At 41.6% G+C, this 12,000-nt stretch overlaps 1 long non-coding RNA gene across 1 annotated transcript; it reads left to right on the top strand.

Annotated features, from left to right (window-relative positions):
• The first annotated feature begins 2,372 nt into the window (after window positions 1–2,372).
• On the top strand, window positions 2,373–8,992 carry LOC114053063. The gene is made up of 3 exons (XR_003570337.1): window positions 2,373–2,611; window positions 2,707–2,865; window positions 7,361–8,992. It is a non-coding gene; the product is annotated as an uncharacterized LOC114053063 (long non-coding RNA).
• Window positions 8,993–12,000: the final 3,008 nt, after the last annotated feature.

The following is a 12,000-nucleotide window of genomic DNA, read 5'->3' on the forward strand; positions in this document are numbered from 1 at the left end:
CCACCTTCCACCTCCCACTTCCCACCTCCCACCTCCCATCTCCCACCAGCTACGTTCTTGATCTTAGCATCCTGGGCTATGGTGTTTTTCCTGAGGGCAGAGACTGTGATTACTAGTCTTCATCACTGGGTCTATGTGGCTTTTCTTGAAGTTGAGACTATTTCATTATGATTCACAAAAGTGGAGGCTCTGTCCCTTCCTCTCCCTCCCAAACACTAATTCCAAGCTCATGGTGCCCATTCCAGCCTCTGGACCATAGGAGGTACTCAGTGAATAATTGTTGATTTACATTGTTAGAGTGCCCCCTATGTAATCTTCTATTGCAGAGATTCTAGACATAAATGCTGTCTCTTTCTTGGCTATGTCCCTCTGCATCTGTCCCATCCTTTCCCTTCCCTTCCCTTCCCTTCCCTTCCCATCCCTTCCCTTTCTTCCCAAAAGAGGATGTCCTTCAATCATGACACCTCCGTTGGCCTTCATCCCTCAGCTCCAGTCTTGATTCTGCTGGTCCTCTCCTCTTATTCTACATTAATTCCCTGAAACCTCAATTTGCTTCCAGGACTGTATTGAGCTCATCAGTATTTTCCATATGCCTCCTCTCTGCCTCACCCTTCACCCCCAAGTTCTTGCTCACTGATTCTTGGACAAACTCCAAGTTGCCCCAAAAGACAAGAAACTCACATTTGAGGGGAGAATCAGCAGGTGGTCTCCATTTCTGTCTACTCATCTCTTTCTGTGTCTTGAGAAGTCAGTGGTGCTAAAGTCCCTTCTCTATCTTCTATCAAAGATGCTGACCCAGAGAAAGGTACCCTCTGAGCTCTGCCAGTCACCTTTCCCTGCTGGAAAAGAATGAGATGAAAAAACGGAGGTGGAGTTAACTCAGAAGGAGAAGTCTACCCAAGAATTGCTATTCCCGTTCATACTCACGAGTTTGGCTTGGTCTGGTTGTTCTTATCAGGGAACAAGGAACAACAAAAGGGAATTGAGAAATTTGGTCCCCAGAATTTTTAAAGAATAAGAATGTTTTAAATGCACACATTGATTTTGATGAATTGTCATTTTTTTTGTTTTTTACTTTTACTTTATTATATCTATACAGTCTTGCAAAATATGACGTTTTTATGATCCTTCAGCCTAAGAAGGAGGGGGAAAAAATCAAGAAAATCAGGAGAAACCTGAAAGGTCAGTTTGGTGTCTAAGGGGTGAGAATGTTGCCGCCTTTGGTGTCAGGCAGACACGCATGTGATCCGCAGACTTCTGTTTCTAAAAAAAACCATGAAAAATATATTAAAGACATGGTTACAAAATGTTGTTTGTCCCCTCCCCCCCAGGGACAGACAGTACATACTTGGTAGTGGAGAAAGGATTGAATTTGGTGATATTTGAACTAGGCTTCACAGGATGGGCAAAACATTAAAGAGTGAAGTGTTAGGTCTGAGCCTGACTCTGTCTCTTCAACACAAAACAACAAGAAAAGCACCAAATAAAGCTTCCCTCCTCCCCCCAATAATGGGAAGGCAAAGACAAGGAAAACTGGTAGAGAAACTGAAAAAGAAATGGAATAAAGCAAGAGGCTCCAAGGCTAAAGCTTAGGGTATATCTATGAGAAGGGGACGAAAGGAGCTGCAATAATGATGGTGTCATTGGGCTCTGGTGTGTACCCAGAGGGCCTCAGGTGGCATCTCCAAGTGGAAGATGTGAGGAAGAAGATGGCATCTGCCCATGTGGAGGATGCCAGGGAGCAGCTTCTGGGAGAATCATGAAGATGGGAAGTGCCTTGGAGAGAAAGGCTGTAGACCATGGGTAGATATTCCATAACTGGTTCCATTCAGCTCACCATGTGGTGGGAAAGAGGCTCTCTGATTGGTTACAGAGGCCTTCAAAAAAGTCTACCAAGTTTAGCTACCATCTCCTTGTCCCAGCACTCCCCCTGCAGTAATCATTGTGCTCTGTGGGGTAGCCTAAGGGCTTTGTAAGAGGGCTGTTATGCCATGAAAACATGGAAAGCTTTACTCTAATTGATACAAAGTGAAATAAAGTGAGCCAAGTAAACAAGGTACGAATCCACTACAGTGGATTACGCTAGTAGTGTAAATGGAAAGAGCAACCACAGAACAATTGAAAATGAATGTTGTGAAATTACAAAGACCAAGCTTGGCCACAGGAAGAGATAAGAGAAGCTGTCTCCTGACCCCTGATCCCTGCCCACTCCTCTGAAGAGGAGACAGTCCATGGGTATCAGTGCATATGTTTTCAGGGTTGGGTTTTTTTTAAAGAAATTGTTTGGTTTTGCTGTCCCCTCCCCCCTTTCTTCTTCTTTGTTAAATATGCAACAAGGACTGGAACGTGCCCAAAAGACATCAGAGTGTCTGGTGTTGCAGATTCCCCATGCGGGAGAGACTGAAAAGCCTGCTTCCAAGAGCTTTATGATGATGCTGGAACATGTCTAGGCATTCTCTAATCAGTTCTGGTTCACTAACCTTGTGTCTAGAGGAAAGCTGTTCAACTAGGAATACGTCATAAAGTGGCCATCAGAGCCTCAGTCGCTTTTCCTTCGGCTACTTTTGTGGTTTGGTTCCTTTGCCCATGGTGTCCAGTGAGGAGCGATGCTGTAAGGGGAGAGGCTGTGTCCTTTTCCCACCAAGGCAATGGGGCCCTGTGAACTGGACCACAGTATTTGACTCTGCCTCGGTCTTTTTGTTCTAGGTAAAGAAGGTTAATCTGAAGTCACTGACAATGCGAGTTTCCAAAGATCAGGACACTGAGCCTACAGGAATCCCAGAGTGATAGACCATGCCGAGTTCTGCAACCAGAGGAGCATTGATGGCCTCAGAAACAAAGAGTGACCTTTTAGACCCAATCCAGGTGAGGTAAGGATTCATCCTGCAGTCATGCCATATCTGGATATGAACTTGATGGGGTCAATATTATCTAAAAACTGTGCTGTCTCAGCCTACCCAGATTTGTGTGAAGCTGGGCAGAGTATACCCCAAAGTTGGGGGAAAGTGTCTGTACTTCGTTCTTACTATATATTTGAAGTAATTATCCCTTTATAAAAGCTAATTGATGTTAAGTAAATGGAATTAGGGATGCTACTCACTGGTGCCTAACAGTGAGGGGAACAGTCAGTGAGGGTTTGAGATTATAGCAGTAGAGAAGATGTCCCTAAACTTCTCATACTACCACCCCATAGAATCCTGGCTCTGGAGGAATAAGCTCGGGGAGGGGGCGGGGCGGGGGATATATTGTCATATATTTGGGATGGCTATCTGGGAGAAGAAGGGATATGGGGGGAGGAATTTAGGCAATGTTATAAAAAAAGGTATCAATAGAAATTTATGTTAAAAAAAGAGATCATTGGTTATTTTGGAAAGAATAGTCACAGTTGAGTGGTATAGTTGGAGGCCAAAGTTTAAGGGATTGAATGAGATGAATAAGAATAGAGGAAGCTCGCACAAGGAAACAAGACATATTCTTTTCAAGGAGTTTGTCTATAAAACAGAAAGGAATTCTAGGGTTAAAATATAGCGTTGAATATAAGCAATAGCTAGAGAGAGTGACAAGGTACAGCAAGGAATTTTTTGTAAGGATGGGAGGGAACAGTGGGGATCAGACAACTGGTAAGAAAGAGATTGAAGGGGACACTTTGCTGGCAGTGGGTTCAGGATCCCATTGCATTGCTCATACACAGTTCCAGGTCATGGTCTCAGGGCAAAGAGGAGCACCACTGCTCATGGCTGCAGGAGAGCAGAGGCCCTGGTCACAGTTCCAGCCCAGAGAGGAGTATTTGTGGTCACTCACAAGGGATCAAGGGCCTTGGTCTCAGTTCCAATGCATAAAGAAGCACTAGTGCTTGTGGCTACAGGAAAGCAGGGGAAACTGGTCACAGTTCCAGGAGTGCTGGCACTTGTAGTTACAAAGGAACAAGGTACCTTCCTGGGTAAAGACCAGAAGACAGGCCAGGAGAACAGTGCCCACACTTTTCCTTAGAAGGACTGAAAACTTTCAGTCCCCCAGAACTAGATTGGAAAACAGCAGAACAAAAAACCTTGTAGCAGTGCCCCCTCCACCACAGGAGCAAAGCTAACTTTAACATAAAGTTAAAAGTCAAGAAATAGGCTGGAAGAATGAACAAAAAAACAAGCACAAAAAACACAAAACCCACACATAATAAAAGAACCTGACAATAAAAAGTTACTATGATGATAGAGAAGAGCAAGACACAAACTCAGAAGACAATGATGTCAAAACAGCTACAAGCAAAGCCTCAAAGAAAAATGTGAATTGGTCAGAAGTCTAACAAGAATGCCTGGAGAAAGCTCAAAAAGGATTTTTAAACTTATTTAAGAGAGGTAGAGGAAACATTGGGAAAAGGAATAAGAGTGATGTAAGAAAATTATAAAAAGAGAGTCAACAGCTTGATGAAAGAGGCACAAAAAATACTGAAGAAAATAACACCTTAAAAAAACAGAACTGGTCAAATGGGAAAAAAGGCACAAAAACTATACAAGAAAAGAACTCCTTAAAAGTAGAATTGGCCAAATAGAAAAAGAAGTACAAATTTCACCGAAGAAAATAATTCTTTAAAAATTAGAATTAGGCAAGTTGAAGGTAATGACTCCATGAAACACCAAGAAACAATAAAAGCAAATCAAAAGAATGAAAAAATTGAAGAAAATGTGAAATATCTCATTGGGAAAACAACTGACCTGGAAAATAGATCAAGGAGAAATAATTTAAGAATTATTGAACTACATGAAAGCCATGATAAAAAAAGAGCCTAGACATCATCTTTCAAGAAATTATGAAGGAAAACCACCCTGATATTTTAGATCCAGAGGTTAAATAGAAATTGAAAGACTCCACCTCATGAAAGACATCCAAGATAGAAATTCCTAGAAATATTGTAGCTGAATTCTAGAGTTACCAGGTCAAAGAGAAAATATTTCAAGTAGCCAAAAAGAAACAATTCAAATATCATGGAATCACAGTCAGTATCACACAAAATTTAACAGTTTCCACATAAAAGGATCAGAGGGCTTAGAACATGACATTCCAGAAGACAAAGAAGCTAGTATTAAAATAACCTGCCCAGCAAAAGTGAGTATAATTTTTTTTGGGGAGGGGGAATAATTATTTAAAATGAAATAGAAGATTTTCAGGCATTCCTGATGAAAAGACCAGAGCTGAATAGAAACGTGTATACAGAAATTACTATGCATAGGACACAAAAAGAAGAGCAACTAATGTTCCTTGCCTTCAAGGGGACTGCATTTTCCCATAGACATATAGCATGCAATAAAAATCTAAAGAGAAAGAAATAAAATCTGCATTGATTGATAATTGAGCCTATGGAAGCTAATAAGATTATTGAGGGAGGTCATCAATAAAGAAAAGAAGAGGATTCAGGACAGAGCCTTGGGGTCACCCACAGCTACAAGATGGGACATAGAAAATCTAGCAAGAGAAACCAACATGCTTCTACAGGTAGGGGAAGAACCAGGAGAGAATAGTATTGTTATTATTATTGTTATCATTAATTTATTTATTTTTAGTTTTCAACATTCACTTCCATAAGCTTTTGACTTTTAAATTTTCTCTTCCTCCCTCCCCAAGACAGCATGCAATTTGCTATAGGCTCTACATATACATTCTTATTAAACATATTTTCATATTAGTCATGTTGTAAAGAAGAATTAGAACCAATAGGAGGAACCACAAGAAAGAAGAAACCAAGAAAAACAAAAGAAAAAAGAGCAAATAGTATGCTTCAACCTGCAATCAAATTTCATAGTTCTTTCTTTGGATGTGGATAGCATTTTTCATCATGAGACTTTTGGAGATGTCTTAGATCCTTGCATTGCTGAGAAGATCTTAGTCTATCAAAGTTAGTTACTGCACAGTGTGGCTGTTATTGCATACAATGTTCTCCTGGTTTTGTTCACTTCACTCAGCATCAGTTCATACAAATCTTTCCAGGTTTTTCTGAAGTTTGCTTGCTCATCATTTTTTTATAGCACAATAGTATTCTATTACATTCATATACCACAACTTGTTCAGCCATTCCACAATTGATGGAAATCCCTTCAATTTCCAGTTCTTTGCCACCACAGAAAGGGCTGCTATCAATATTTTTGTGGGTCCTTTTCCCATTTTATCATCATAGCCCTAGAAGTGGTATTTTGGGGTCAGAGGATATACACATTTTTATAGCCCTTTGGGCATAGTTCCAAATTGCTCTCCAGAATGGTTAGATCAGTTCACAACTCCTCCAACAATGCGTTAGTGTCCCAATTTTACCACATCTTCTCCAACATTTATCATTTTCCTGTGTAGTCATGTTGGCCAATATGACAGGTGTGATGTGGTGCCTCAGAGTCATTTTGATCTGCATTTCTTTAATCAATAACAATTTAGAGCATTTTTTCATATGACTGTAGATAACTTTAATTTCTTCCTATGAAAATTGCCTGTTCATATCCTTTGACCATTTATCAATTGAGGAATGACTTCTATTCTTATAAATTTGACTTACTTCTCTATTAATATTATTATTTTTTTTTTTAAAAAAGGGAACAGAGAATACCAGAGAGGAAGTAGAGAGGTCAATGGTGTTGACTTCTGGGCAGATATAAAGAAGAATGAGGATTGCAAAAATGTAATTCAGTGATTGGTGATCTTAGAGAGAGCATTTCATTTGGGTGTTAGGATAAGGAGTCAGACTACAAGAAATTGAGAAGTTAATAAGAGGAGAGAAAATGGAAGCAATGAATGTAAACAGTTCTCCCTGATACCTCAGAACTTGGCCTTGCCTCTGCCTTTAGGAATCAAGGTCAGCAGGCCTATTTTTCCTAGCTTAGTATTTCCTTTCCTTAGTATTAGCCCTTCATCATGTGAAACAGACACTTTGAACACTACTGTCTCTTTCATACTTCCACACATCAGCATGGTGACACTGTAATTATCTCAAGTTTTTCCTCCAAATCAGTTCTCTAACTCAACATTTGCTTAACTATGATCAAAAGCTTCTTATCCAACATCCCCCCATTCCCCCATCAATCTACCAACTTTATATTCTGCTCTCACAAAAAGCTGTAATCATTTAACCTCCACCCAGTTTACCTAGTGTGTTAGCCTCCTCTTCCTCAGATATTACTTGCTGTGTGACACTGGGAAAGTTGCTTAACCCATCCTGGTCTCAGTTTTCTTATCTGTAAGATGAAAATATTAATAATAGGACCTCCCTCCTAGGGCTGTTGTGAGGATAAAATAATATTTGTAAAGTGCCTTGAAAACCTTAAAGTGTTATATAAATGAATTGTTATTATTATCATTATTATTATTATTATTAATTATACAGGATTCTTGTCCCAACCAGGAGCAGCAGTTCCACACTGACTTCTTCAGCAATATTACATCTAGATTCTTTTGATCTAATACTCTTCACAAGGCTGATTGAGAATTGGTAAAGGAAACCTTCCTCACAATTAGAAGTACCTCAAAGTATGGTGGGCAGCCTCAGGAGGCCAGCCATGGAGGACATTACTTCCTCTCCAGGATAGCTGGACTTTTAGAGAGGAAGGACTTACTTCCTCATTGCTGCTTCAAGAAAAGACACACATAGTTCCAGACTCTTACCGGGAAGAGACCCATGGACATCAGAAAGCAAACAGAGAAGCTGGATCCTCAACATATCCCTAATTTCCTTAGTCTCTCTCAAGATTTTGAGATGGAGGTCTCTCATTCCCAGGGGGAGAGTTCATTCACTCTATGTATTGCCCATATTCAGCCCATATAACTTCTCCAATTTCTATTTGTTATTTGCTTGTATAAGTGAGTATATTTGCTGTTGACTATTTATGATGGTCTTTTGTACAACTGAAATTTGGTGGGAAGAAGTCAAGTCTGAATAGAAGCTTAGAGGAACCTGTCCCTTTTAAAAGATAATACTCAAGAAAGTGGCTTGAATTTAAAAAAAATTCCCCTAGATTAACAGTGGTGTGTGTGTGGCGGGGTGGGGGCACTGTGAAGCTTAATATAATTCTAGTCTGGGACTCCTTTTTATGAAAGAACAGCACGGTTATCCTACAGCCTCTTCTCTAGGCAGGAATCAAAGTCTCCCTTAGAGCTGCATGGGTAAGATCCCAGAGATATTTATCCATGCTTCCCAGAAGCCACATTTATACAACCCATATCTATACACATACCCCTTACATGGGCAGCAGACCTACCCTGCCAATTCAATATCCTGCCATAATTCCTGAAGCCTAGTGAAAACCAATTTGACTGGTACAGCCTCAGCTTCACCCACACCCCAGGATGCCATATGCCAAGGTTAAAAAACCCAGAGACTGGGCTCTAAACCTCCTCTCCCTTTTGAACCTCTTGAGGGGATGTGTCATTAGGATTCAGTTCCCTGTGTCCCTGTCCCTCATTCCTCACTCCTCATTGGGCATTTTAGAAAACACCCTCATGATTGAAAAAGAAAAGGAGCTAGGTCAATTGATAAAAGCAGTTTCCAGAGCTTTAATGATAGTGAAACTTTCAGAGATCAAAGGCCATTGATGAGCTTGATTTAGGGAGTAGAAAGCAATGCTTCTGAGCCTTACTGAAAGGATTCAAAACAGAAGTGGAGCTGGTGTATAGTTAGCTAATTATACAGGCATATGAAATATCATGGGGTAATAGAGAGACTGTCACAATCAAGCAGGTCACATGAATGTTTTTGTTTTCCAGTGCATCTAAAAGTTGTTTATACTATACTGTAGTCTATTAAGTGTGCAATAGTATTATGTCCAAAAAAATGTACATGACAATTTAAAAATACCTTATTGCTAAAAACAAATGTTAACCATCATCTGAGTTTTCAGCGAATAGTAATCTTTTTGCTGGTGAAGGGTCTTTCCTCAATGCTGATTGCTGACTGATCAGGGTGGTGGTTGCTGAAAATTGGAGTGGCTTATAAGACAACAATGAAGTCTGCAGCATCAATTGACTCTTCCTTTCACTTGAACACTATAATGCCATTATAAGGTTATTAATTGGCCTAAATTCAGTATTGTTGTGTCTCAGGGAATAGGGAGGTGGGGAGGGGGGGAAAGAGAGAGAGAGACAGAGACTGAGACAGACAGAGAGACAGAGACAGAGACAGAGACAGAGACAGAGAGAGAGAGAAGAAAAGACAGAAACTGAGAGACACAGAGAGAAGCATAGCGAGAGAGACAGAGAGAGACACGGGGGGCGGGGGAGGACTGCAGGTGAGTGGAGCAATCAGATCACATACAACCCTGAACAGGTTTGCCTTCTTATATGGGTGTGGTTCACGGCGCCCCAAAGCAATGATAATAGTAACACCAAAGATCACTGATCACAGATCACCATAACAGATCTAATAACAATGAAAAAGTTTGAAAATGTGACACAGAGACATGATGTGAGCACAAACTATTGGAAAAATGGGGCAGATAGACTTGCTGGATGCAGGATTGCCACAAATCTTCAATTTGTAAAAAAAAAAAATGTAATATCTGTGAAGCACAATAAAATGAGGTCTGCCTGTACTATCTACTGGTGCTGCCTAACAGCTTAGAATAGGAAAGTTAGGGGATCAAGGAATAGTCCAACCAGATTAGTTTATGGGAGTCAATAATTAGACATATGGGATAGGCTCTGGGGAGTACAAAGACACCCAGAAATTGCCCTGTGATGATCCATTTGGAATGGCTCCTGAGTTGATCCTGTCTGTGCTTTTTTGCAAAGGGTGGCAAATATCCCCCCTTCCATAGGATGTCCTCTGCAGGCACCGGAACCTAGAGAGTGGCTTTCCCCAAATCACTGAATCATGTCAAAAGCTTTTAGAGATATAGTATATATTCTATCACCAGATAATAAGGTAGAAAGGACTGGAGGGGTCACCCAGTGACCTACTCTGGTAAGAAAGGTGGGCAAGTGAAGACCTTTTCCTAATCAACGAGAAACCATCTTCTGAAGCAGTGCTGGGTTTTGCCTTGTATTGGGTGAAGGGGGATCATGGGGTGAAATCTCAAGTCTCTCCTGAAGCACTGAGGCAAGAGGTAATAACCCTCATACTTCACATTAGTGTTCAACCTCACAGGGGTCTAGATGTGTAACAGAAACAGAGCTCACTGGAACCTCAAAAACCCAGCAAAGAAGGCAAAGAATATGTTGCTGTCCCCCTTTGATGTATGAAAGAGGTGAGTATACACATTTGGGCCACTTGTTACACAATCAAACAAGAACTAGGACCCAAATCTTCTGATTTCTAGCCCAGAGTTCATCTCATTTCCAACCTGACATAGAGAAGACAGTGCTAGTAGTACTAAAATGGCAGCAGGGTCCTGGATATCTCTTCCTCTGCATTGTCCCTGTTCTCTTTGTCCTCTCTCCTCAGGGCTGATGGGTCAATCGGAAGTGTATTACAAACTGAGCACAGCAACTTTTGCTGGCAAACAGATGGACATAGGATTCCTGCAGTTTGCTAAGAGATGCTGATGAAAGAGAAAGTGATCATGCTGCCTAACCCTGTGAGAAATATTCCTATCAGCTGAACCTCTTCAGAGGCATAAGCAATCTAAAGCATTCTTCCAACCACACAATGTTCACCATTTGCTGATCCTTGGAGCTTCCAAGTGAAACCTGTGTTCCTAGCTGCTCTAACTCCTCGGGTCCAAAGGAAAGACCCAAGTGGTCTGGGGCAACTCAAGGGCGAGACACAGCAGTTGTTTGTGTCCTTTTCTCGGGCTTGGAGAGGGAACTGAGGATGACCTCAGCTTCAGAGGCCATGGTCTCCTTCCATTCTCTATTTCATGTCTAGAACCAAGGCTTAATATTGGGAGGGACCAAGGGGAAAGTTACAGATATCTAGCTCCCTTCTCCTCTCTACTTGAGTAAACGTCTTAAGTTTCTAAATCAGGAAGGGAGCCATCCCCCACCTCAGTTGGGTCTAATCTCTAAAATTAGCCTGCTCAGCACCCTGAGAGGATACAGCTGCTGTGCAGTGAGCGGAAAGAAATGCTTCCTCTTAATCTAGACACTGCTGCTATCTCTGCCCCTACATCCCAGGCAATCCAACCAACATCTATTAAGCTAGGCGTTTCAGTAGGAGAAGGACCTTCTTGACTGGGGATTTACCAAAGAAAAAGCACCAGCAGGGCTGCTGAAATGAAGCAGTGAGTATACTCAGGGAGTTTACATTTTATAGGAAGTCTGCAACATGTATACATAATAGTCAACACAAACTGAATTTGGATCTGCCACTGGGGACACTGGGTTGGCAAGGTATCAAGGGAAGAATCTTCTGACATGAGTTCATGAGCCTTCAGGTTTGGAGGGACCATGGTTTCAAGATCTCATTCTGGGGCAGCTAGGTGGTGCAGTGGATGGGGCACTAGCTATGGAGTCAGGAGGACCCAAGTTGAAATCCAATCTTAGACACTTACTAGCGGTATGACCTTGGGCAAATTACTGAACCCCAATTGCCTCCAAAAAAACCCAGAAAAGATAAACAAAATCCTATTCCTTCAATGAGCACAGAAGCTAAAAAGCAAAAATTAAAGACTCTTGGTGGTTAAGGCAAACAGTCACCACCTGCCACTCCTGATTGCTACTGCTGCTGTTGCTGTGATGCTCGTCAATGAATGAGCTGGGGCAGACCCTGGAGAGCTGAAATGATCAGTGGGGCCCCACTGTTGAGGTGATGAGATGGAGCAGCACCCAAAGTAGAAGTCAGTCAGTAGTAGGCCTGGCAACCGCCATGGCATTTCCAGTGAGCTCAGGTTGGGAAACTGAAACCAAGCCCTAGTCCTTGGGTTACAATTCTGAAGCTCCAAACACATGGTCCCTGCCCTTTCTTTCTCCTGAATTCCTAGGAGGGGGAGGAGAACAGAAGTAGGTGAAGTCACTCCATTCTAACATGTCCAAAAATATGTGTGTGCCCACCATGGGGAGAGCCTGGGGACAGAAACACAGCAGGCTGGTTGG

This window comes from Vombatus ursinus, unplaced genomic scaffold, assembly GCF_900497805.2.
Source record: "Vombatus ursinus unplaced genomic scaffold, bare-nosed wombat genome assembly UNPS02003900.1, whole genome shotgun sequence".
Lineage (NCBI taxonomy): Eukaryota > Metazoa > Chordata > Mammalia > Diprotodontia > Vombatidae > Vombatus > Vombatus ursinus.